We start from the raw sequence: 22,599 nt of genomic DNA, 5'->3' as shown, positions 1-22,599 counted from the left end.
TGAATGCAAAAAGCCTTCTACTAGAAATGTTAGGAGAAAGTCTTGTTAGGATTATGGCATAATTTGGCTATGAGAGAAAAGATGGAGGTGGAGAGTGCAGATAAGTGGCAGGCTGGATATGACTTGTCACGGTGACTGCAGAGGAGATGCAACTGAAAGTGTTGTTTTAAACATACTGTTCTTGGGGTCACGTCCCTGAAGAACAAATCTCAGCCAGATATTTTGAGACTTTTAATAAAAACAGGCAGATCTGGAGCAAAGAGGTGGATATTCAAAATAATAACTAAATCATCATAGGGTTAGATCATTGTAAATGCTGGAGGTGGATCTTGAAAAAACTCCAAATGGCATGAAGTGGTAATGGACAGGCGCACAGAGGGAAAACAAAAAAAGTGACAGTCACGGAAACTTAAGGAGGACAAGGTTTCAATGATGGATTATTATTTTTCAACTTGGTTCAGTTCAAAACCAATGAGAGACACAGGTAAGAGCAGATTATGTTGTGTCCATGGGGAGAAGGCCAGTTTACAGAGGTTCTGGGATGAAACTGGAGAAGAGGTATGTTTAATGAGCTTGGAGGTGGGAAAGAAGAGCAAAGCAGTCTGTAGCTGGTGAGAAAAGGGGATCAGAAAAAGAATGTTTTTGGTGGGAGCGTGAGAACTGAAGGAGGAGTGAACAACAGTTTGCTCAGGATGGAAGAACTGAGGCAAACGGAGGAGTTGGAAAAGAGAAATTCTTAATATGTGACATGGAAGAAGGAAAGAAGTTACAGAAAGGGAAGTGATGGAAAGCAGATGTCTTCATGTAGAAGACATTGGTGAGATCCCAATGTGGAGAGTGAAGGAGATGCAGGGGAGCAGGGTAAGAAGGAGGATGATTCACGGTAGCAAAAAACCTACTTGAGATGACAGATGTTCTCCAACTGGGGCATGGAGAATTACTTAACTAGGAAACTGGGAGAACTGAAGATGGATAAAACAAACTTGCGGTGGGGAAAGACAGCTCTTGGGTGATAAGGGTGAAGAGTGAAGCAGGTAGAAAATGAACAACGATCTTTGAGATAGAAGGAGAAAGGAAAGAAGAAATGTGGGAAAAGAGAGGGGAGACAAATACTGATAAATACTGATGACCTGGAAATTGTGGAAAGACTGAGTGACAAAGCAAAAGGGAGAAGAAGACCTTAACTATGAAGCTGAAAGATACATGGTCACTGTTTAAAAGGGAGGAACACAGCATCAGAGATCTGAGAATACGGCTGATGAAAATCTATGCAAGACAGTAAGCTTTGGTGTAGGGTGAGCTGGAGGAGGAATGCCGACTGAACACAGAAGGGAGGTATGGGACTTTTTAGCAAGGGGATTGGATGGATCAGCAAAGACTTACATGGGATACAGTGAAAATGAAAGAATGCCTTGAGTTGAAATCAAAGAACAAGGCTGAAGAGAACTGCTGCATGGAGCGTAGACAGCAAGAAAATGATAGGGGGAATTGGAGAAGGGTCATATTTGACGCTGCTAAAAATGGAGAAAGAGTATAAGGGATGTAGCCAGGGAGGAGCATAGGCAGGGAGATAGCAGAAGCCCAGCGTGACTGCCATGAAACAAAGCTGAGGGGAGAAATGCGTGGAAGAGAGAAACCTCTGAAAGAGAGGGAAGAGAAACAAAAGGATCCAGGACTTGGTGAGGCTGAAGGGAATGACATATGAAGAATTCATGGGTGACATGGGTTTTTAACAGAGACAAAGAGAGTGGGAGGAAAGAAAGGTGTGGGTGTGAAATTTGAAGCTGTGGAACAAGACAGGTAGAAGCAGCAAGAAAGGAAGATGTTGCTTAAGGCAAGACAAAATTTTCAAACTTGGGTGATAAAAATAATGGTCCTAAATTCTGTTTAGCCATCTCAGTAGAAAGCAGCTTTAAAACACAGTCCCTCAAAACATTTCTCTCTTTTCTTTCGAGACATCATCTGCAAATAGATGCTGAGATGTGTGGGCTTTCCTCCGCGGAGGGCAGAGGGAAATGAGCTACAGATTCCTACTCTCTGCTCTTCAATGTGTTCATCAGGCTGGTGGAAAGGCTGATAGAAACCATATTTAATAAAGTAGTAGGTGATTAATTTAGGTGAGAGAAGGCATAGATGTTAACAGTGTCATTCCTAAACAAATTTAGATCTTTCTGTTTCATCACATTTGGCAGGTCTGGTTGGATGGTGTCCGTACCAATGCTTAATATGGACTTGAGCCTGAATGCAACCTAAATAGCTGAGGCCAGGTTTATTTCAGCAGTCTGGAGGGGTCTGCTGCTTGATAACGGTGTTGGTTTCCATCTTAGGGACCTTCCTGTTTCTCCAGCTGCTTCTGTGAATTGCTTCTTTCTGTGTGAGCTTTGCTTGGAAGTGGATACCTTTTTCTCCTGGACGTGGGCCTTGCCACTTCTCTGTGCTTCTGTCACCTGGAGTTTGGGTTTCTGCAGATAGCGCTCCGTAAAACCATGCCCAGAGATCAAAATGGAGCTTCCCGAGGTGAGCGCAGAACGGCCACTGGCTGAGCAAGTTCCTCCTGCCGTTCCCAGCGGGCAGCCTTGGCTCCCCACGAGTTCAAAGTGTGTGTTTTCACACGCACTGCAAAGCTTTGGGACGGGGTCTCGCTCGAGCACACCCCTCACTCCCCGTAAATAACTCAGCACTGGGGTTCTTCAGGCGCAGGGGTTCTGCTCTCCCCTACCCCGGGGAAAGGTCTGTGGATCTCGTACCTCGCGCGCTCCCCAAGGCGCTCTCCACCAGCACGAGTGTGTCAGTCATCATGCCTACAAAAGAGCCTGAAGCTACACAGCCTGTTTCCAAGATAAGCTTTCTCCTTCCTGTTTTTGAAAAGGGATTTGGTTGTTGGGCGCAGGGAGCCGCAGCAGGCTGCGGTTCTGGTGTGTTTTCTAGGAATGACTAAGAGAGGAGGAGTTTGTACGGTCTGACTAAATTCTGATGACTTTGTTAGCAACCGCGTTTCTTTAACTGTATGTGAGCTTGCTGAAAGTATGTTTTTAATCTTGTAAAACCCTCCTCAGTTTCTGATGTTGCTTCTCACACACATCCTGTTATTTTCCCTTTTTAGCTTCAGTCCTTCCGTGTTTGACGTACAGGCATTTCCAGGAATATTTCAAGATGGATTTTTTCAACTTAGTAAACATATCACTTTCAAATATTTTCATTGTTGGCCAACGTCTGAAGATTTCTTGTTTTAAGTAAACCCCTCGACCCTGGTTAAAAACAACATTTTGGTTTACTGTATGAGCAGCCAAGCCATCTTAAAAGTGAAACACATTAAATCAGAAAAATGAAAATCTGATCTGGTAGGCATTTTGCTTTCAAGTTACAGCAAGATATGCAGAGAGAAGAGTTCAAATCTTGATCAGAATAATGGATATGTGGGATTAAGGACTTGATTGGAGGCTGCATCAGAAAGAAGGTTGTGATTTGAGTCCTCAGAAGCAAAATGAATGAAGTGCACAAAAGCTGGTTTGGGTTCAGAATGATGGTTGTCCCAGGTTAGCTTCCCTGCTGTGATTTCAGCTGCATCCAACCATGACAGTGAATAGTTTCTTGTGTTTGGTCCCAGACAAGAAACAAAAGCATAAGAAAAAAATATATATATCAGGATTGATACTCAGTGCTGCTGAAAATCCAAAAGCATAAGGCTTCAGTTCTCCATTGTGGACCACTCCCTGGTGAAACTAATATTAGCCTTTTCCCCAAAGCTCTGTTGGAACTAGTTATCCTGTAGTGCAGTGACATCTACTGAAGGAAAGCAAAAAAAGCCTTAGGAAAGCAGCATTGGTCTCTCAAACATAATGCAGTCATCAAAGCCTGAATGTATTTTTAAATATCGAGGGGCTTCATATTGTTCCCTTTGAATATTTCAGAACTATTTTTATCTGATTGTTACTCAGCACCCATCATCACAACGTTTCCAGACTTTAAACAAACATGTACCTAACTAATGTGTTCTGCGGCTTGCTTTGTAGGCAAATATTTAACTCCTGAAAGACTGTGTTTTAGTTTTAGTTCGTTCTCCATTTGAAAATGGAAGTGAAGGGATTTTTTTTCTCACTGAAGGAGGGGAGAGATTAGAATTTAGGGGTCTGGCAAGCGTACAAGGTGTTCAGACAGAGCTGGCTGCCACCTGCATGCCTCAGTGGGTGGGAAGAGGTGGCAAGGACAAGGAGTATTGTCACTTCTGCTATTAAGGTGAACTGCTTGTATTTGTATTACATTTCAGTAGAGCATATCTGATGGTGTGTTTTCTTTACACTCTCCTCTTGCCAGCAAGCACTGTTTTATACTGGAAATGAAGCTGAACTCGTTTTCATTGACTAATGACTCGTGTTACACACAGGCGCTTGTAGGGAAGACCTGCTGTGTTTGCTGGTGAAGGGTTGTGGTCCATAGCTGCCCCACCTGCATATGTCTGTCTCTACTTTTCCGGGGACTGGAATTGGGGATCTAATCTCCCTGCCGCTGGCAGCAGTGGTTGCAGGTCTCTGGGTCGGGAGGAGAGTGGGATTCATGCCTGCACCTCCACCCTTCTGAAGCAGATACTATTTTGTCCTTTTAGTTGCAAGACGCTCCTAGAAGGGATACCTCCAAGCAGAAGAAATCCCATCAGTGTATGCAAGTGCCAGACTATCTCTGAGCTAGGAAAAAAGCATAATGGAGCTGCAAAATGTTGCTCAATTGAGATTACTGGTGTTTGAAAAAGACCTGAGAATACTGATGGGTAGGTTTTATGGTTCTACTCTCTTCTGCATTTTTTTCTAGTCTCCCAGCATGCGACATTTACAGCCTATAATTAAAACAGCTTGCTGCTATTTGCATTTTCATGAAAGGAACCTCTTTTAACGTACGACTCTTAAATCTACTATTTGATATCGAGTGAAATTTAATTTCAAGGCTTTCCTCTTTGCAGATCGTTTAACTCTTAATGGCTTTTTAGCCTAAATCTATCTCTGCTTCTGTCTAAGCCTGTGTGTCTCCCGCCCCCTCTCTCTGTCTCTCTTCCTCATTATTCGTTCACCTTTAAGCCATTCCAAAGCTATTGGAAAGACAGATTGCAAAGACAGAAGCCTGAATTTTGCTATTGTGCTCAACAACTCTGGCATGAGTTCCTACACATTCCTATTAAATATATGTCTGGAGCCGAAAACCCAGTGAGGGAAAAATGGGCTTCGGGCTGCTTGTTAGTTAAATAGTTCTGTATGGCACTATCTGCACATGGGAGTCATATTTATGGATTTAGATGAACAGTGGAAGAATAGTGCTTGGCACAATATTCTTGGAAGTGCTGAATTTAAGGACAGATATAAAGTTAAAATACTGTGCATATGCTAAGTGCTAGGTACTTTCTGCAATACAACTGAGCAAGGCATCCCGTAGGAAAGTAATAGCTAGCAGCAAAGGATGTCTAGCAAGTGGAATTTTCTGTTGATTCTCTCATTCCCTTCCCTATCTTTCCTTTTCCTGACAGAAACAGATGGAATTTTATTTTCTCACAATTACTATGAACTGAGACTAACAGCTCCTAAATTGGCAGTGAGGAGGTGGAAAGGTGTGGAAAGAAATAAAATGTGCAAACCCTCTGTAACAGTCTGAACAGTGAAATGTGGAAATAAACCTTGTCACATGAACTAACCAGGACTGGCCTGTGACTTGTGGATTACACCCAATATGTAACGATCCACCAGCTCTTCAAATAATGTGTGTATGTTAAACAATAACACAATTCTGTTGTCCTTCTACTGTTAATTAGACCTTCCAAACTATTACGAAAAAGAGGAGCACCACCATATTATTTACCTAGTGTTGAGGCCTGCAGAGGTTTTTTTCAGCTTTGAAATCGTCGTTTAAGCATGGAATGTCGTTTAAATATGGAAGCCATTGACTTTCTTGGAACATTTCCTTTAGGTTCCTCTTTGCCCTGTTTCCTCTTTTCCCAGACTCTGTTATTTTCTTTTTGTGACCATTACCTTATTTTTTAAATTGTGTTATTTAATCACGGGAGAGGACACAATGGTAGTACGCTCAAGTTTAAAATCTACTCCAGCTAGCATATGGACATCTCCTGAGAAGGCACCCACTTGACCTTCTTGTAGGCTAGTTCTGGAGATAGTCAGGATGTGCCCCAGGTACTGGCTCTGATATGATTATCTGACACATGCCCCAGGAGTCATACAAGGACTTTCTGTGCTACAGCTATCCTTAATTTTGAGAAAGAAAACTTTCTATATTGAACAGCTTAAATATCCTAACTTATCCCCTAAGCAGGCTATATGGAAAGATGAGGAAATTAGTATTCAGAGAAGTAGAAGCCACTGAAATGCCATTTTATAAACCTTGGCTGAGGTGCACAGGGGGGAAGGCCTGATCCAACACTCAGTTTTGTTCCTGGAGAGGATCCCAGTGCGGATTTCCGCAGGTGCGGGACCTGGGCCCGTGGTGGGGAATGCACACCACCCGGGCCGGAGTGAGGATTCCCCGTCAGCCTGAATAGGGTGAGGATATCCCCGCCGGCGAAGAGCAGTGAAGGAAGAGACTTTGTGCGAGGGAGAGAAAACAGAAAGTTACACAAAACAAGCATCACAAAAAGGGTCTAAACCTCAATGAACGGCACAGAGAGATCAAACAGCAGAGAGGACCAATGGAGGAAATACGAAGCATGGACTAATTTACCTGGTTATTATGGGCAGCCAAAAGTAACAACAGACCTCTTCCTTTTCCTGGGCTTAATTTGGTCTCTGATGAAGATGTTGTGGATCTTCTGCATTTCTTAATTCCCACCCTGGCCTGTTAGCACTGTGCCAGTAAGACAAGGCAGCATCGCCGAAGCGGGCGCCCGCTCTCATGCCTTGAGCAAGGAAGGAAGAATGCCATCTTTTCTGAAAAATGTGATGACCTTGAGTGCATGGTGCTCACCAGCTGTCTTTCCCTCTCCACACACTCATTTTCAGAAGGACTGGGGAGGGGAGGGCTCCTTTGCTCCTGAGCCACTTGACCTCAGCTACAGTCGGGGTATATTTCAAGCTCAGTTTTGGCTTTGCTACAGAACGAAGATCATCTTGGTCCTGAGTACCAGCTGTGTGTTGCTCTACGATCAGTAAATTCATTTGGGCATGATGGACTTTGCAATTGATACTGATATTGCTTATCACAACCTGTTATTTCAAGAGCTGGAGGTCTCTGCATTCTCGGTAGTGTTTGTATTGATCATAACCCTCTCTAGAACTGATTATCAATGCCAAGTGATCAAGGTTGCTGCCTCTGCTCTGACACATGTGTATTCCTTCCTCTTTGCACCCACACATGCACGATTCAGGCTATCTAACGCTTAGCTTAGCCTGCAGTGTAAAGCAATGGCCCCAGAGGCTGTCAGTGATTCCTTCTCAGTGATGAGGAAGCTGAAATATGGAGGTTGCTGATGGTTAGACACCTCCAGCTTAAGCAGAGCTTCCGGGAAGATGACTGTGAAGCACAGGATAAGAGATGTTGCACTAAAATTATTCAGCTACATATTTTCTGCCAAGCAGACCCTGAAAGTTCTGGGAGGAATGCCAAAGTGATGCTGGTAGATGAATGTTTCTGAGCCATCTTGTCCTTGACTGCAGGAAAACAGAAGTGTTGTTGGATCAGGATATTTTTTATAAGGCCACCCTCTCTTTGTTTTGCTTTTCTTCATATGGAGTCATGTTAAATACCGGGTCAAAAGTCTTGAGTCACTTTTGATGGTGCCTTTCTCATGCAAAACCATGTGTTGGCTGAAGCTTTTAGCTATGCAGTTTGCATAGACTGCACCTTATTTATTTCATGGTTACCTCATACCAGTATCATATGCATCTTCCTGGATTTTCTAGTTTTCCAATGTTTTGCTGATTCACTGCATAGAGCACACTGAAAATGCTCAGAACCTTGCGAACATAACCAGCCTGATTCACATTCCCTATATTGCATGCTCATTTCATGGAACATCCAGCCTCAGTGTACACAGCTGTGAAAGGTTTGGCCAAGTCGTATCTGAAACCTCCTTCTTGAGCATTTGCTCAACAGGATTCTGCACTATACGTTGTCTTGTATTTTGGACTTTCACACCTGTGCCTAAAGGTAGTAGCTATTGAAATTTCTACCATGCTGATGCCTTTATGCAGAACTGGCCTCTGAAATATGGCTTGTTTGATTCTCCCAACTGTTTTTCTTTACCTAAAAGATTAAAAATTACTGTCACAGTTGCGTTATGCTTGTTTGAATTAAAATCTTTGCTCCTGGTAATTTTGATGAGGTTGGAATGTATCTAGATAATGATGAAACTTTCCTAAGCCCTTTTCAGCAGCTTAAATCCCTACTATTTTTTTTGTCATTATTATTAGTATTGTTATTACAGTTCTAGAGCTTTCTTTTCTGTTCAGCCCAGTCAATGAGGAGAAATTTTCATTTTACATCTGCCATTTTTTCCAACACTGTATCAGGAAGATTTCTTTCTATTTGACTTCAATCTTACACTGACTGATGCTTCTGATGCTCTCTTTCATGCCTTACTTTTAGTAATTGTAATTGTACCTTCAGTGGAACATTCATTTCACATTAGCTTCTTGTACTCCAGTGGGATATTGCAGTGAGATAGAAAAATAGTCTAAAAGCCATTAAAGAAAGATTGTCCAAAAGAAATATTTTTTAGTTCATTTTTGAAACATTTTCTAAATTTTGATCCCTGTGAGAACTAAAGTAGCCAAATCAAGTATATGCTAAAATACTAAGCATTTTTATTCTGTAATATATTGCTATGTGAACAGAGGGACGAAAGTATGCAGGAGCTGCTGAAGACGTAGGAGTCAGTTGGCCTGTGGTAATAAATGTCCCACTTAATCTGCACAATGCTGGATTTAAAGTAATTGTTAAGAATTCTGGATTATATATGGCATTAATAGCTCTGAACAGGTATATCTTTGTCTGGGGTTTACAGATTTATTTGAATATGCCGGGTACGATGCTCTGAGTTGAAAGAAACCTATTTGCTTAACAGTAGCTTCAGAAACGGAGCCACCGCTGAAGGACAGAGCCAAACATAAGGTACTCTCTTCTGCTCAGACTCCGGTGATGGCAGCTGAAAAGCCCATGTAGAATTAGGGGACAGCAAAAGAAACACCGGTATGTGATAGAGCCAGGAGGCTTTATCAGGTTGCTTTTGGGAAAGGCAAGCCTGGAACTGAGGGGGGAGACCAGCTTCCTCCTGTTTGACTCCTCCTGTGTTCAGGGCCACAGGGATGTGCGAAGAGTTTCTGTAAACCCCACCAAAGATAGCACCAAAGAAATACTCAGGTAATCAGTGACTGATGTAATTAGCTTTCTTGCTAGTGGAAATACCCAATAAAGCCCCAAATACTGGCTAGCCATGCGATTTAAGGGTCAGCATAATAATTTTTCAACCCTTAGAATGGGTGCAGCCCATCGGTGTACACAGAATATCTAAGGATACCATGAAGGGTCTCGATAAATACAATAAAAGTGTTGATATATATGAAAATGTACTGTGGCGCATAAACTTCAAATGCAGATAAAGGGGGAAAAAAAAGTATAAATCTATCTTTTTTATGGGCTCACTTAGAGTGAAGGTAGACTGAAGGTGGGGTCACCAGGTCCTGTAACATCAGGCAGGGTCAGGGCTGATACTACGTAGCGGTGGTTCAGATTCAGTGTTATGTGAGGCCATGTCACTATAGTCCTGACTCACAAGAGAGAGAAAATTAAGTTGGGCTGGATCCTGTTATTCTCCCTGTGAATGTTTCTTTGTTGGAATATATGCATCTTTTTGATCAAATTCAGTATCTGATTTTCAATGCAGTCCTAGTTTGCCTCTTTTTTTTTTTAACGTGTGCTAAGCTAGAGCGGTGGCTTTCCAAAGTTGCAAAACTTTCAATTCTGTTCAGTCTGCTGCTTTTTCCTTCTGCTGGAGCATACACCATCTCACAAGAGCTTGTAGCCCAATCTTCAGGTTCAGTGTTTACCTTCCCGTTTCCTGCATAACTACTTTGGCTTTTTGGAGTAAGGCCATTTTATGTCCTACTGCTATATTTTCTTTAGATCATCGTTTCCTAAAGCTACTGAAGCACTGAAAATGTGTGCAGAAGGGCAGATTTCATTAAAGGGCAGTACAGGAGTTTAATGATAACTGAAAGAAGAGAAACCGTCACTTCTTTGTGTCATCTCTCTGCAGTAGTCATTTCTCCAAATGCCTCAGGCATCTTGGAACCTCAATTTACTAAACTTGGCTCAACAAAGAATTCTAGGGCACCATCTTGGAAAGGATGTTTTATTACTGAGTTAACATCAAGAAACATCGAAAATAAAGGTTCCTGACTTTGTATATTAAAATAAATGGAGTTTACAGTCTCTTCGGTAGTGAAAACTTTCTATCCTCAAAAGGAGTTTTTTGTCACCAGGACTGGATAGCGTAGTGATACATGGATGGGGACAGTGCAGTGGCATTACCGTTTTCCCATCCCATGATCTCAGAAGCGCCACTTGGACATTACAGCTCTCTCTTTGTCCTTCAACATCCCTCCTTTAGGCATCTACATTGGCTCAGAGGAGAAAAGTCAATCAGCTAAATCACAGCTGTATGCTCTTCCATGGGGGGCTCTTTTCAGCTGGAACCTTAAAACACCCTGAAATGTGGGCTCAGGTCCACAAGAAAAATTGATCATAGGCTGCATGATTTCTATGGGCTAATGTCCTGGCACACTTCCAGTATGTGTGGGATTTTATAAATGTATTTAAGGGACAGCTTTCAGGCAAACATTATGAATTAAGAGGGTACTGTAACTCCACTGTGGCTGTGGTGTCTCTGACCAGAGCATCACCACAGCTAGCTGGCCATGGCCCAAAGAGTGCCACGAATACAACAACGGTGCCATGAACTGCAACCGTTCACTGTGAGCACAAGCCAGGGGCACAGAAGGCCCTACTCCACACAGGGAAACATGCCGGTTTGTAAATGAAAAACAAACAAAGAAGGGGGATTTTTAATCTTCAAATTATTTAGGTGACCATACACATTCACGAGTTATCACAGGGCTGGTGGCAGGGGACTGGGGAGGAGAGGAGAGTTTTGTGAAATCTTTTGGAAATCCAAAATAATGAAATTTTTTATGGTGACAAAGTAGTTGTAAGTAGGACATTAGTAATTTGCTATTTATTTACAAGAGCAGTCTGGTAGAAATATAATGTTTAGCCCAACTAAGAAAGGAAGAAAAACCCCAAACAAAGCCTGTCCATGCAATGGCATGAGATTAGCTAAGTAATCCATGTCTTGTCAGTGTATTACCTCAACTTGTTCTTCACTTGTCACAGTTAGTAAAAAAGGTCTTTGTCTTGTGCAAATAAAAAGACACTTGAGTATTTCTAAGTACAACTTTTGAGAGAAAAAATATTTGCTTGAGACAAACAACTGTTTTGTGACAGAACTATTTCAGGTGAAAAGAATGTAAAAGTCTAAGCAATGTGTCTCTGGTGTATAAATAAGTGCCCTGTAATTGTCTTTGCTAAAAGTGGAGGTAATGGTGTTGAAACAATAGACTCCATTGAAAAATGAAATCCTGTAAAGTGATAAATGTGTAAGGTCAGCTGAACTATTTGAAGGTAAATCATTTTTCTTTCCTTAGCTACTGGCATCTTTAATCTGAGAAAGAAGACATCCAGAAATTAACTCCGTGTGTTCCACAGGGGTAGGAAAAGACCTATAACAGGTATAGGATCACACCTGCCACTTCACTTAGTGGGAACCCCTTCAGTACACTGTCTCTTGACTGGATTAGACAATTCCTAGCACAAAAATGTCCAAACTGTGTTCAGACATGCTCAGCTCCCGCTAAGACAGTTTCACGCAGATGGCTGGCAAGAGACCAATGGGTTTCTGACCAGCTTGCGGCCAAGGGGCTAATACTTCACATTCCTTCTAAGAGGTTGGGGTCCTTTAAACAGGTAATGGGCAAATCTACTCTCCTATATACGAAGAAATGCCAGATCAGTGGGCCCAAACCCCAGCTGGAGCTCCCACCTGGAGAGGGGGGTGCTGACCAGTTTAGGGATGCTTTGACTACACACACAGCTCATACAGATTGCCGTAACGGGCAGAAGTGGCTAATGGCCTCCAACAGGCTGCACACACCGGGTAACGGCACCAGGAGTGGAGCACAGAGTCAGCACTGCAAAACGAGCATTGCGTCTTGTTTCACGTCAGTTTACGTGGTCATACGGTGTACTCGTGCCATACTTTCTCAATTTCTCAGTTTCCATTTCACCTTCCAGCCATTCCCAATTCTGATCTCTCCCTGCTTCCTCCCATTTTATATGTATTTTACATATACGAAGTACTGTATGTGTTATACTGTGTATACATATATCTGGTATGTACATATCTACATAGCACTGCTGCTGTCCCAGGCAGCAGCGGTATCCTGTTGTAAAGAATTCTCCACCCGAGCACGTAAGTCAGTAGCAGAGCTCAGAGATCCTTCTTGCATGTATAGAAACACTCCACTTGTGATGGGAACATCAACCTCTGCACCAACAGTTGGGTGCAAGCGCAGAGGGCTTCATTTGAAAAGGTTTTGGCTCTGTCTCTGTGCTCATATCCTCCATTACTTTGAATGCATGAGAATTTTTCCATCAGAGCTTACTTTGTGAAGTTATTTTGGGAATAACTTCACAAGCAACTGAACAGGAATAAAGACAGTGCACAAGGATAAAGACAGTGCACAAGGATAAAGACATAGACAGTGAAAGAATAAAGAAAAAGCTGTTAATGCCGAGTGTGTAAGAACTTACATTCACAAAAAAGAACTACTAGAAAGAAAAACCCTATGTTCTGATAATTCAGCTATTTGATATCTTACTTCTTATGCAACTCATTTTCTTTACATCCCTGGTGTTTCCATTAGAAATATGATTCTCCTTCCTTGCCTCCTGTTCAGCTGGTGTTTTGGTCATGACAGTTTTTCATCTTTAAGAACAAAGGAATTTTTTGTACTTTGTAAGATCAGAGGTCCGTGCAGTCTCATGACTTTCCTCTGACAATGACAACCCAACTGTTTGCAAAAAAAGTACAAGCAGTTGTTACACACAAAAAAAGAATTTTCTTTCTTACCCTTAGCAGCTGTCAGCTGCAAAAGAAAAACCTGAAGGGATGCTCCCTATTTAAAATTATCTCTATTATTATCATCATAAGATGGTTAGGCCTATTTTAACCTCTGTAGGTCTACTCCTTTGTGATATCCTCTTAACTCTTGATAGGAACATCGTATTGTGGTAAGGGGTTTCATAGATTATTCCATTTTAACTCTTCACATTTCCTGACACTCCAGTTCAGTGTACGTTCCTATGCTTGGAATAAAAGACTATATGAGTTTACATCCTTTGTACTTTTTTCCTTCTTTTAATATTTATTTATTGCCCCTTATTCATCTCTACATTAAACAGCTGCATGTATATGGTCTTGCCTTGTATAAAAGTCTTAAGAGAATGTCTAATTTGTTTCATCATCTGTTTTTGAAATAATTTTATTTGCATTGTTTTGAGATGGAGAGAATAAGATAAACACCATAGAAAATATACCTCTGATTTAAATAATGCTTGTAGATTGTCAGTGTTATTTTTGATGTTGCTTATAGGCCTTTCTTGATAACGATCCTTTTATGCAGACACTTCCAAAGTGTAGCAGGATTTGCCTTAGGGACCACTGGCATCTTTGACCCTTTGTTGGGAAATGTTAGGCAGGGAAAGCATTCCTAACAAGTTCCTGAGAAGTATCTCTTTGTTTTGCCTAAGAGTGAGCATGTACTGTTTTCGCAGCTCCACCATCTATTTCAAAATTCACTCAATGTACCATTTAACCCTGAGGACTTGTCCTTCACTTTATCCTGCTGTTTCAACACCTTTCCCTCCGATTCCTCAATCTTCACCTTTACTAGTTGGAGGTAGAACAGAAACGGTGTAGGGCTATTCTGACATTTTCTTACTGTTTCTACCCTCCTTCACACCTAAACTTTACTCATATTCTCATAATTTTAACAAAGAACATTTAAATAAGCTTTTTTTTTTAAATATGTAACACAAGGGAAAATCTTGTTAAAATTGAAAGCTAGCTAAAATAGTTAGAACGTTTCATTTTCTTCACCCAGATGCTGAAAGCTGAAGGTAAGGTGAGATAGATATAAATATATATGAGAACAGAAAAGCATGTTATTTTTGTATCTTTGTAAGAAATACCTCAATTGCCGTAACATCATTTCTTATACACTAATACAATGTATTTGTTCAAAGCATTTAACAGTAATGTTTTGACACAGAGAAAAGAAAACCCTGTCACCTCAATGCACTGCTGATTTGGGGTTGTCTATTATTAATTCAGGCAGTTGCCTCGGGAAAAATAATCCTTACTTATGAATACTAATAAGAACGCTCCATTTGGCACTCTCATTCTGCTGCACAGCTCGAGACGTCCCCTGTCCCTCCCTTGCTCGGTCTCGCCGCGGCGCAGATGAGGGGCAGCCCCAGAGGAGGACAGGGACGGCTGGCAGGAGATGACCGCTCTTGCCTTGCAGAAAGGGAAGGATAGCTGCCGCTCCTGCTCCCGGCCCTTGTCCTGCTCCCCTTCCCCAGCCACCTGCCCTTTCGCTCTCCCCCCAGGCTCTCCGGCAGCAAGGGTACACCCTGGGGTCTGCCGTGCTTGGTGGGGCCCCGTCCCCAGAAAGCTGAGAAAGGCTGAGCCTGGCAGAGACCCCCGCACGCCCCCGGTGCCCGCGTCGCTCCGAAGGTGGGTGTTGAGCACCCTCATGGGCAGAAGCATCTATTCCTAATAAAGCCGAATAAGCTAAACTGTAAATAAATGAATAAATAAACGATCGAGAAGCTGAATAAATGAAACAGCACTTCATGTCTTCTGTTTAAACCAAGCTATTCTGTTTACAAAGAATAGCATTTTAAGGAAAGCAGAAGTCACTGGCATTTGTGAGCTTGCAAGCCGAGAGCTGCAAGTAAGCCGCCCCTGTCATCACGTGAAAACACAACGCTGACAGATCTCTGACTTGACGGTAGCACTAAACAGGATTAACCACTTTGGCATCTCAGGTTTCATTGCACTGAAATGGAAATAAGTGCTGTTCACACGAAGAATGGCATTTGTCATATTATTCATGCCTGCGGTGGCCTCTCAGCGCGTACATGGTCGGTCACATCACGCCAAACAACGTACGACTTGAAACTAAACTTTCAAGGGTGCTTTAATGGCGTTATTATCAGTTAACTCTTCTTTCGGTCTTAGGGTGCTAATTGAAAGAGATGGCAACCTGGCTGAAACACCACGATACGCCCGGCTTCAAGAAAAGCACAGTTTCGGTTTTATATTCTTAGGCAGCACGTTCATTTAGCAGTTATCCCCTCACCCCCCCGGCACTCCCTATCACCTGCAATTCATCCGGGGCACGCTCACCAAGGGCTATAGCGCAATGGGACTCGCACAGCTGTAATTCAGCGGCCCGATTCCTGCGAGGGCCAATTCGGGATCCGGCTGCCAACCGGAGCGGCTCCTTCCCGTGGGTCCCCCCGGGCACGGCTGCCGCCCTGCCCCGAAGGCAGCCCAGGCGGTGGGCAGCTTGTGCTTCGGGCTCGTTCCCCCTCCCCGCGCTTCGCCACCTCGCTCGGCGTCTTGGCCCCCTTCTGCCTCCCCCCACGCCGGCAGAGCCGAGGGGCCGCAGGAGCTGCCAGCAGGCGCTGGCCGGGCAAGGAGACAAAAGAAGATGTCAGGGGGATAGTGACAGCAGCTGGCAAATCCCACAGCAGAAGCGCTCGGCTCGGTGGCATCACAGAAACTGCACCGGATTTGGGAGCTGTGGGATCACGAGTTCCAAAGGCTGCGCGCGAGAGAAATTCACCCCTCGCGCGTACCTGTATGACTCTGCCAGGTTGCCTGAAAACACTGGGAGGCAACGGTGTGTTTGCTTAAATGCGTTCATTCTCTCAAAGTTTCCCCGCCGTCGGAGGAGCTGGATTTTTATTTTTTGTTATCCACCTAGGGAGCTGTCAAACCTTGCCGGATCGACCTCCCTACCGCAGGCCTGGGCCTGACTGGGGCAGCCATCCCCCCGGCAGCTGGATAAGCCCCAGCGGCAGGGACACGGCAGCGCTGGCACCGACCGCTGGATTCCAAGGCAGGGATTATTAGCCCTTCATCTTCTTTGCCCGCTTCCTTTGGGAAGAGGCTGCTCTATTTTACTCGAGTTTCCTTTTCGCTTTTAAAGAGCATCCGAAGGAGAAGCGTTAGTACGTTAAAGGAGACTTTGCTTTTGTTTGCCAAAATGTGAACCTGGAGCCGGAACAGTTCCCCTGTGGTAACTCAAGAGCTCAGCCGTTCATTACCCTCCTGTTGGATGATGCCTGCAGCAACCCTTGAAGAGATTCACTCTTACCCAAACACCCAGAGAAACCAACGGCATTAAGAGATAAAGGGGTACATTATGCCACCTTCCGTACTGTTTCATGGAGCACTTCAACTGAATGAGAATAATTAATCATGAATTTTAACTGTTGCAAAATCAATCAGAATTTGGGTCACGTGCATTGCTAAAATACTCATTGATGCAGCGGGATCAGTGACTTAGGATGTGTATTAGAGCTTTTGCGTTTGGTCCCCTAATACAAATCACTGATCTGGATTATTATGACCCAGAAGCAGAAGTTTTGTTTCCTGGTGCTGCTGCTTTATTTCAAATCCCACATTTATATCCATCCCATAACATGTTTTCTCCCATTTTATTCATGTGTTTTAGACTAGTTGGAAAGCTTCCTACTATGTTTACACAAGCAGTTCTACTTCACTGAAATTGTCTCCAGTAAAGGGATGATTTTTCTGCCATTCCTAGATCCAAACCAGGAAAACCAAACTAAGGTCGGATATTTTAATTCTCAAAATAGGATATTTAGAGCTAAAAGTTCTGAAAACATTTGATTCACAATATTTCAATTCAAATACAATGCAATTTATGTGAAAACAAAGAAAGAAAGGGTCAAAATGGGGTATTTAGAAACATTGAAATAAACCATTTCCATTTACTGAAACAGTTTTACTCAGTCAACTTATAAACATGTTCAGGATTTTTGATATTTCAGCTATGGAAAAAATACCATAGAAGTGGAAAATTCATAGGGAAGGAAAAACAATTTCTGTCCAGCCCTCCATATTACTTCTCCAACCAAGAGGCAGCCTGAAGCTCCAGAGAACTTGATGGATGTCAGGAAAAGAGCCCCCTCATCACTTCAAATTTTATCTTTTTTGGTATTACAAAACTATTGCAGGTTTTTGTCCCCAACATTCTGGGAGTAAGTATTTTTTTCTTCTTTTTGCTGGCCACTGTGCAGGAAGCACTCACTTTAGGTAATACAAAACCAGCTAGAACAAATCTGTTTTCCCTTGCTGGGGCAATTCTAATCACTATCCATCCAATGGCAAAAGCTTGAGCCTATCTTGCCTGAAATTGGTTCCTCACTGCTTTTCCCCTGCAAATTAATTTCTAACTCTTACAGCAAAATATTTTAACAAGTTGTGTGGCCAATATTCTGTTCCCACTTATTTCTGTGAGCTTCCTGTACCTCAGAGAAGTTGTTTTCAGGTTTGCATCCATGCAAATGAAAATAACTTAACTCCTTTTCTTTTAGTGTTACCAGTTCCTACATGCATGTCTAAACACCTTGTGTATATACATACTGTAACGTTACAGCATTAAATGAAAATGCTTTAGAATGTCTGAATATTTTTACTTAATATAGTTGCAATGAGTGTTCTTTACACTTGTCATCTGTAATTATTCCTGTTCTTAATCTACACAGTTTAAAAATTGTGAAGGAGGTGATGGCATTTCCTACAAGCAAGCAGAAAGGGGAAAAAAAAAAGATGTTATTAAAAGAATATGTCATTGTCACACTTCAGGCTTTGAAGAACTTCTGAGGCTGTTCTGGAAAAGGTAAACTTCATTCTTGGGAAAGAACAAAATGTTAACTTGCTGTCAGATAAAAATCTACAATTTCTGTTGAATTCACATAACCGGGAGTAGAAGGCAGACCTATTCAGGTCTGAATTTCGGCTCTCTTCAGGTAGTGAAACTGTGCAATCTCTCGTGTATCTATAATATCCTTAGTTACATAGGACAATCGTATTGTGACAGCTTGAAAGAAGGAGGACTCAGAAAACAGGAAGGCAGTTTAAAATTCTTTTTGAAATGATTCATTTTCAGAAGCTAGCGGCATGCTCATTGCAGAAACAATAAAATCCTTTCCCTGAGGATTTAAAGAAATCGGCCTTAAAGAAAGCTTGCATTCATTTTATCGTGTTGCTGGCAGGGGCCATGGAAGGTGACTGAGTCCACCCTCGGCCCGGTCTACCTGTGCCAGCTCCGACCGACGGTGCCTAGCTCTTCTTGAAGAGTCGGAGGTTGGAGGCTGGACAACCACCCGGCCAATCTTCTTCCCTACCCTTATCATTTTTATTTTCTAATCTTTCTTGCTGTGTTTTAAACCTGTTCTCTCTTGACCTGTCCACTATGGAACCGGAGGGCAAATTCATCCTTTTCTCTTCACAGCACTCTTTCCTGCATTTGATATGCATCCATATCTGTATTGTATAGTTATGTATGTTATTTTCTCTTCTTCCACTTTCCCCCCCTTCAACTTCAATCCCTGTTGGTTTTTTTTCAGAATTTCCTTACAGGGCATATTTTATAGATATCCAATCATTCAGATATTGTTCTTTTCTGCCCTCTTTGCGGGCTACATATTTACTGAAGCCAGACAGACCACAGCTACTGAGTTTTTCTCAGGCCATGTAAAGCTGGCTGTTTCACAATTGGTCTGTGCTTCTCTTTCTGTATTGTTTTACGTGGTTTGACTTTCTCACTGCAGCTCTCTGACATTGTCCCCTTTGTATAGATTGTGATTCACATAACCACAGATCTTTTTCTTTTTTTCTTTTTCACATAATTGCAGCTTTTTTTCCCTGCAGAACAGCCAGTAGTTCCCCCTTTCCTGCTTGTATAGCTTGATCATATCTGCCTCTGCCCAGCGTTCACTTATCCCTGTTGAATAGTACCCTCCTTTTTTCAGACTCAATCTCTAGTGTGTGAAAATCCTTCTAAATCCCACATCTGTCCTCCAGCATGCTAAAGCCTCCCAGTTCGGTATAATCTGGAGTTATGTAAACATGTTTTCTGAACCATCGCCGAGTTCATTAACGTCCTTCTGACAACGAGCCGCTTGTACCAGCTCCCTAAGTATCTTCACCTACATTATTTCCCTTGTTTACCTAAAGAATATCATATGAAACGACGTCAAAAATATTACTAAAGTGACCTCTAACATGACATCCAATGTTTCTCCTCTACTGACGATTCCTTTTACTTTGTTGCAAGATAGACTAGATTTGTTTGATATCTTTTGTTCTTGACAAGGCTGTGTTGGCTGTTACTTGTTGTGTTGCAAGTACTTAAAAATAGCCTGTTTACTTGTTCCAGTACCTTTTCTGGGCACTGAAATTAAATAGATTAGTATATAACTTCCTATTTCCTTCTTTCCTTTCAACAATACTGTTTGTCCCTTTCTGTCCTGTAATATCCCTCCACTGTAAGTTCTCAAAGATAACCACTCGTAACTGAGATTTCATCAGCCAGTTCTTTAAGTCCAGCTGATGGAAAAGCAGCAAATTCCATCTGAATAATTTCTCACTTGGTCCTTCGATAATCAAGTCTGAAATCTCTCTGTTTTCGCAAGTATCAATAATGCCTGATATTTAAAAAAAAATAATCAAAATTAGGTGCAAAAATATTAAGCTTGGCTTTCTCAGCGTTGTCTGTCAAAACCTTAGCAGTTCTGCTTGATACTGGAGTAATCATTTGCTTGATCCTTTTCCATTTCTGGTAATGTACTTAAAATGATTTCATGTTACTCCCTATATCCCTTGCTAGTTGCATCTCATTTTCCGCCACCTTTTCTGATTTCATCCCTGCACGATCAGGCTACGCTTTTGTAGCTCTCCCAAGTAACCTGACCCAGCTTCATTTTTCTGGATGCTTCCTTCCCATCTGAGGTTCAGGAAGAGCTTGTGACAGCCAGGCTGATCTTTTAATGTGCCCCTTACCTCTTCTGCACGGATAGTTCACTCACACTCTTAATGTTATTTCTTTGAGGAACTGCCTGCTCTCTTAAAACATCTTTTTTGTCTGCATCAACCTCCCAGAACATCATATTGACCAGATGTATGAGTTCATTGGAGTCTACCTCCATGCAACATTTTGGGTTTGTTTTGATGTTGTTGCTTCTTTCTAAAATCACGGAATCTCCCTGCAAAAAAACTGTGAAGCCACATGTATGTATACACACATACACATATATATTTATACACACATACATATTTATACACACATACATACATATATACGTATACATACAGGCGTTTCTCTCTCTCTTTGTGAAGAACACTGAGAACTTAAAAATTGCATGGCTTTTCTGACCCAAATAATTCAGTGTAATCCCTATAAAAGAAAATGAAAGATGATGGGTGAGTCACCACAGAACAAGCTCATCATTCTGCTGGAAAATGGAAGCGGGCAGGAATTCTTATTCCTTTTCTAATAATCCTGCAAAGAAATTGTTTGCTTTACATCAGCTATAGCTCGTAGGTAAAGGACACATGTGAAGGCATTATGGACCCATTCGGGTCCTGGATTAGAAGAGAGTATTAAAAGTTTTCTTCTGTTCTGCTCTTTCTACTGGTGATGTATCTGTGATCTTGTAGACAGTTATTCTTATGTCTATTGTTTATTCTCAGTTTCACCAGATCAGGGGTCTAAGAAGCAGGATTAATGCTGGCCGGGCTTCCTGATTTCAGCCTCCTGGGAAAATTATGAGCAGGTAGAGGACTACACCAGTTCACATTTGACAGGCTCTGCAGCAATAGCTGTAGAAACGAACAGTATTTTGTCCCAGTGGCTCACAGGGAACAGATTCCTCAGATGTTATATCTAGCACTGGCTTGGGTTTAAAGGATATCTTTAAAATATGTTTCTGTTTGCTCTGTGTCTCCCAAGGACTTATTCTGTGACACTTGGCACATTTCTGTATCCGTCTCTATAATGAACACGATCTCTCGTTTTCCTGCAAAAGTTCAGGATGACAGAAAGGGGAAAATATTTCAAATTCAGCAGCGTCCATCTGCATTGGTTATGAGCATACCACACTTGGCTATAAAGATTTTCTGTAAGCGTGTTTCAGTATTTCTTCACCTTTCTCTTGTATATTTTTCATCACTTGGATAAGCATATTTTTACTTGTTTCTCTCATGTTGCCTCAATATTAGATTTTTATAATATATGGCAAGGACTCATTTTCCTTGTTTCTGAAGAACCATTTAGTGCTTATGAAAGTGCTTAAAGTAGTTAGCAGTAACTTGCAATATATGCAGGATACTAAAGCGGGCTGTATCAATTTCACTTTCATGTAGAAGACTTTGAGGGTTTTTTGAGTGTGTATTTGTTTTTTTTCTCCACTACAAAGCCTCCTAGAATCTCACTCTTGTGACCTTAGCTTAGTTCCGAATTTAAAACTTCACTTGCAAGCGATGCAAGTAGTGAGGATGCAACTTGGGCACAGGACGCCCCGAACGCTGACAGCGTTTAGGAGACGATTTCTCGCCAGATACGCCCTACGCGCCTCCCGGGGTCTGAACTCAAATGCCCAGAGCTCCTCAAACGGGAACGCGCCCTCCTCAAAAGCCAAGGGCGGCTCTTCAGCTGTTACGCGGTGTTCGTAAGCGCGGGTCTCCCGAACAATCGCACACCGTTTCTCAACCGGCCGCGCACCGACGGCCACAGCCGCGCCTCAGCCGCCGCCGCTCCCGCCGCCGCCGTGCCGGGCCCGGCCCGGCGCAGCGAACCGGCTCTGCGGGGCGGTACCGCGGCGCTGGCGGTGCCCGGAGCAGACGGGAACGACCGGGGCGGCGGTTGCCTGGCGTTTCCTCACGGAACACCTCGCCTTCGATTCCTCACACGTTTCCCAGACGCTAACCGCCCACACCGCAGTCTCCGACAGAAAACACCTGCCGTGGGGTAACCTCCCCCCTCACACGGCGCTCCCTCTCCCCGGGCGCGGGACCGCGGAGCCCCCGCCGACCCTGGCCCTGCACTGCGCAGCCGCCGGCGCCCCCCAAGTCCCGCTCCCCCCCCCCGCCGCAGCAAGGGGACGGGGACGTGCGCCGGTGTGGCGGCCGCTGCCGTTCCCGCCCAAGCCCCGTAGCCCCGGCCGCCGCCCCCTGAGGGCCGCTGGGCGCGGGCCGCCCGGCCGCAAGATGGCTCCGGGGAGCGGGGCGCCCCGCGAGGGGACGGCGCCAGGTTTGAACGCGGGAAGACCGCGGGGAGGCAGCGCAGGGGAACGGCCGGGGCGCCGCCGGCCGCGCCGCGCTCGGGGCCGCCTCACGGCCACCCCGGACGGGGCGGCTCGGCCCCTAACGCGCCCGCTCTGGCGGGGCCG

The sequence above is a fragment of the Haliaeetus albicilla genome, chromosome 6 (assembly GCF_947461875.1).
Source record: "Haliaeetus albicilla chromosome 6, bHalAlb1.1, whole genome shotgun sequence".
Classification (NCBI taxonomy): Eukaryota; Metazoa; Chordata; class Aves; order Accipitriformes; family Accipitridae; genus Haliaeetus; species Haliaeetus albicilla.
The sequence above is the reverse complement of the archived record's forward strand: the minus strand, read 5'-3'. Positions refer to the sequence as shown.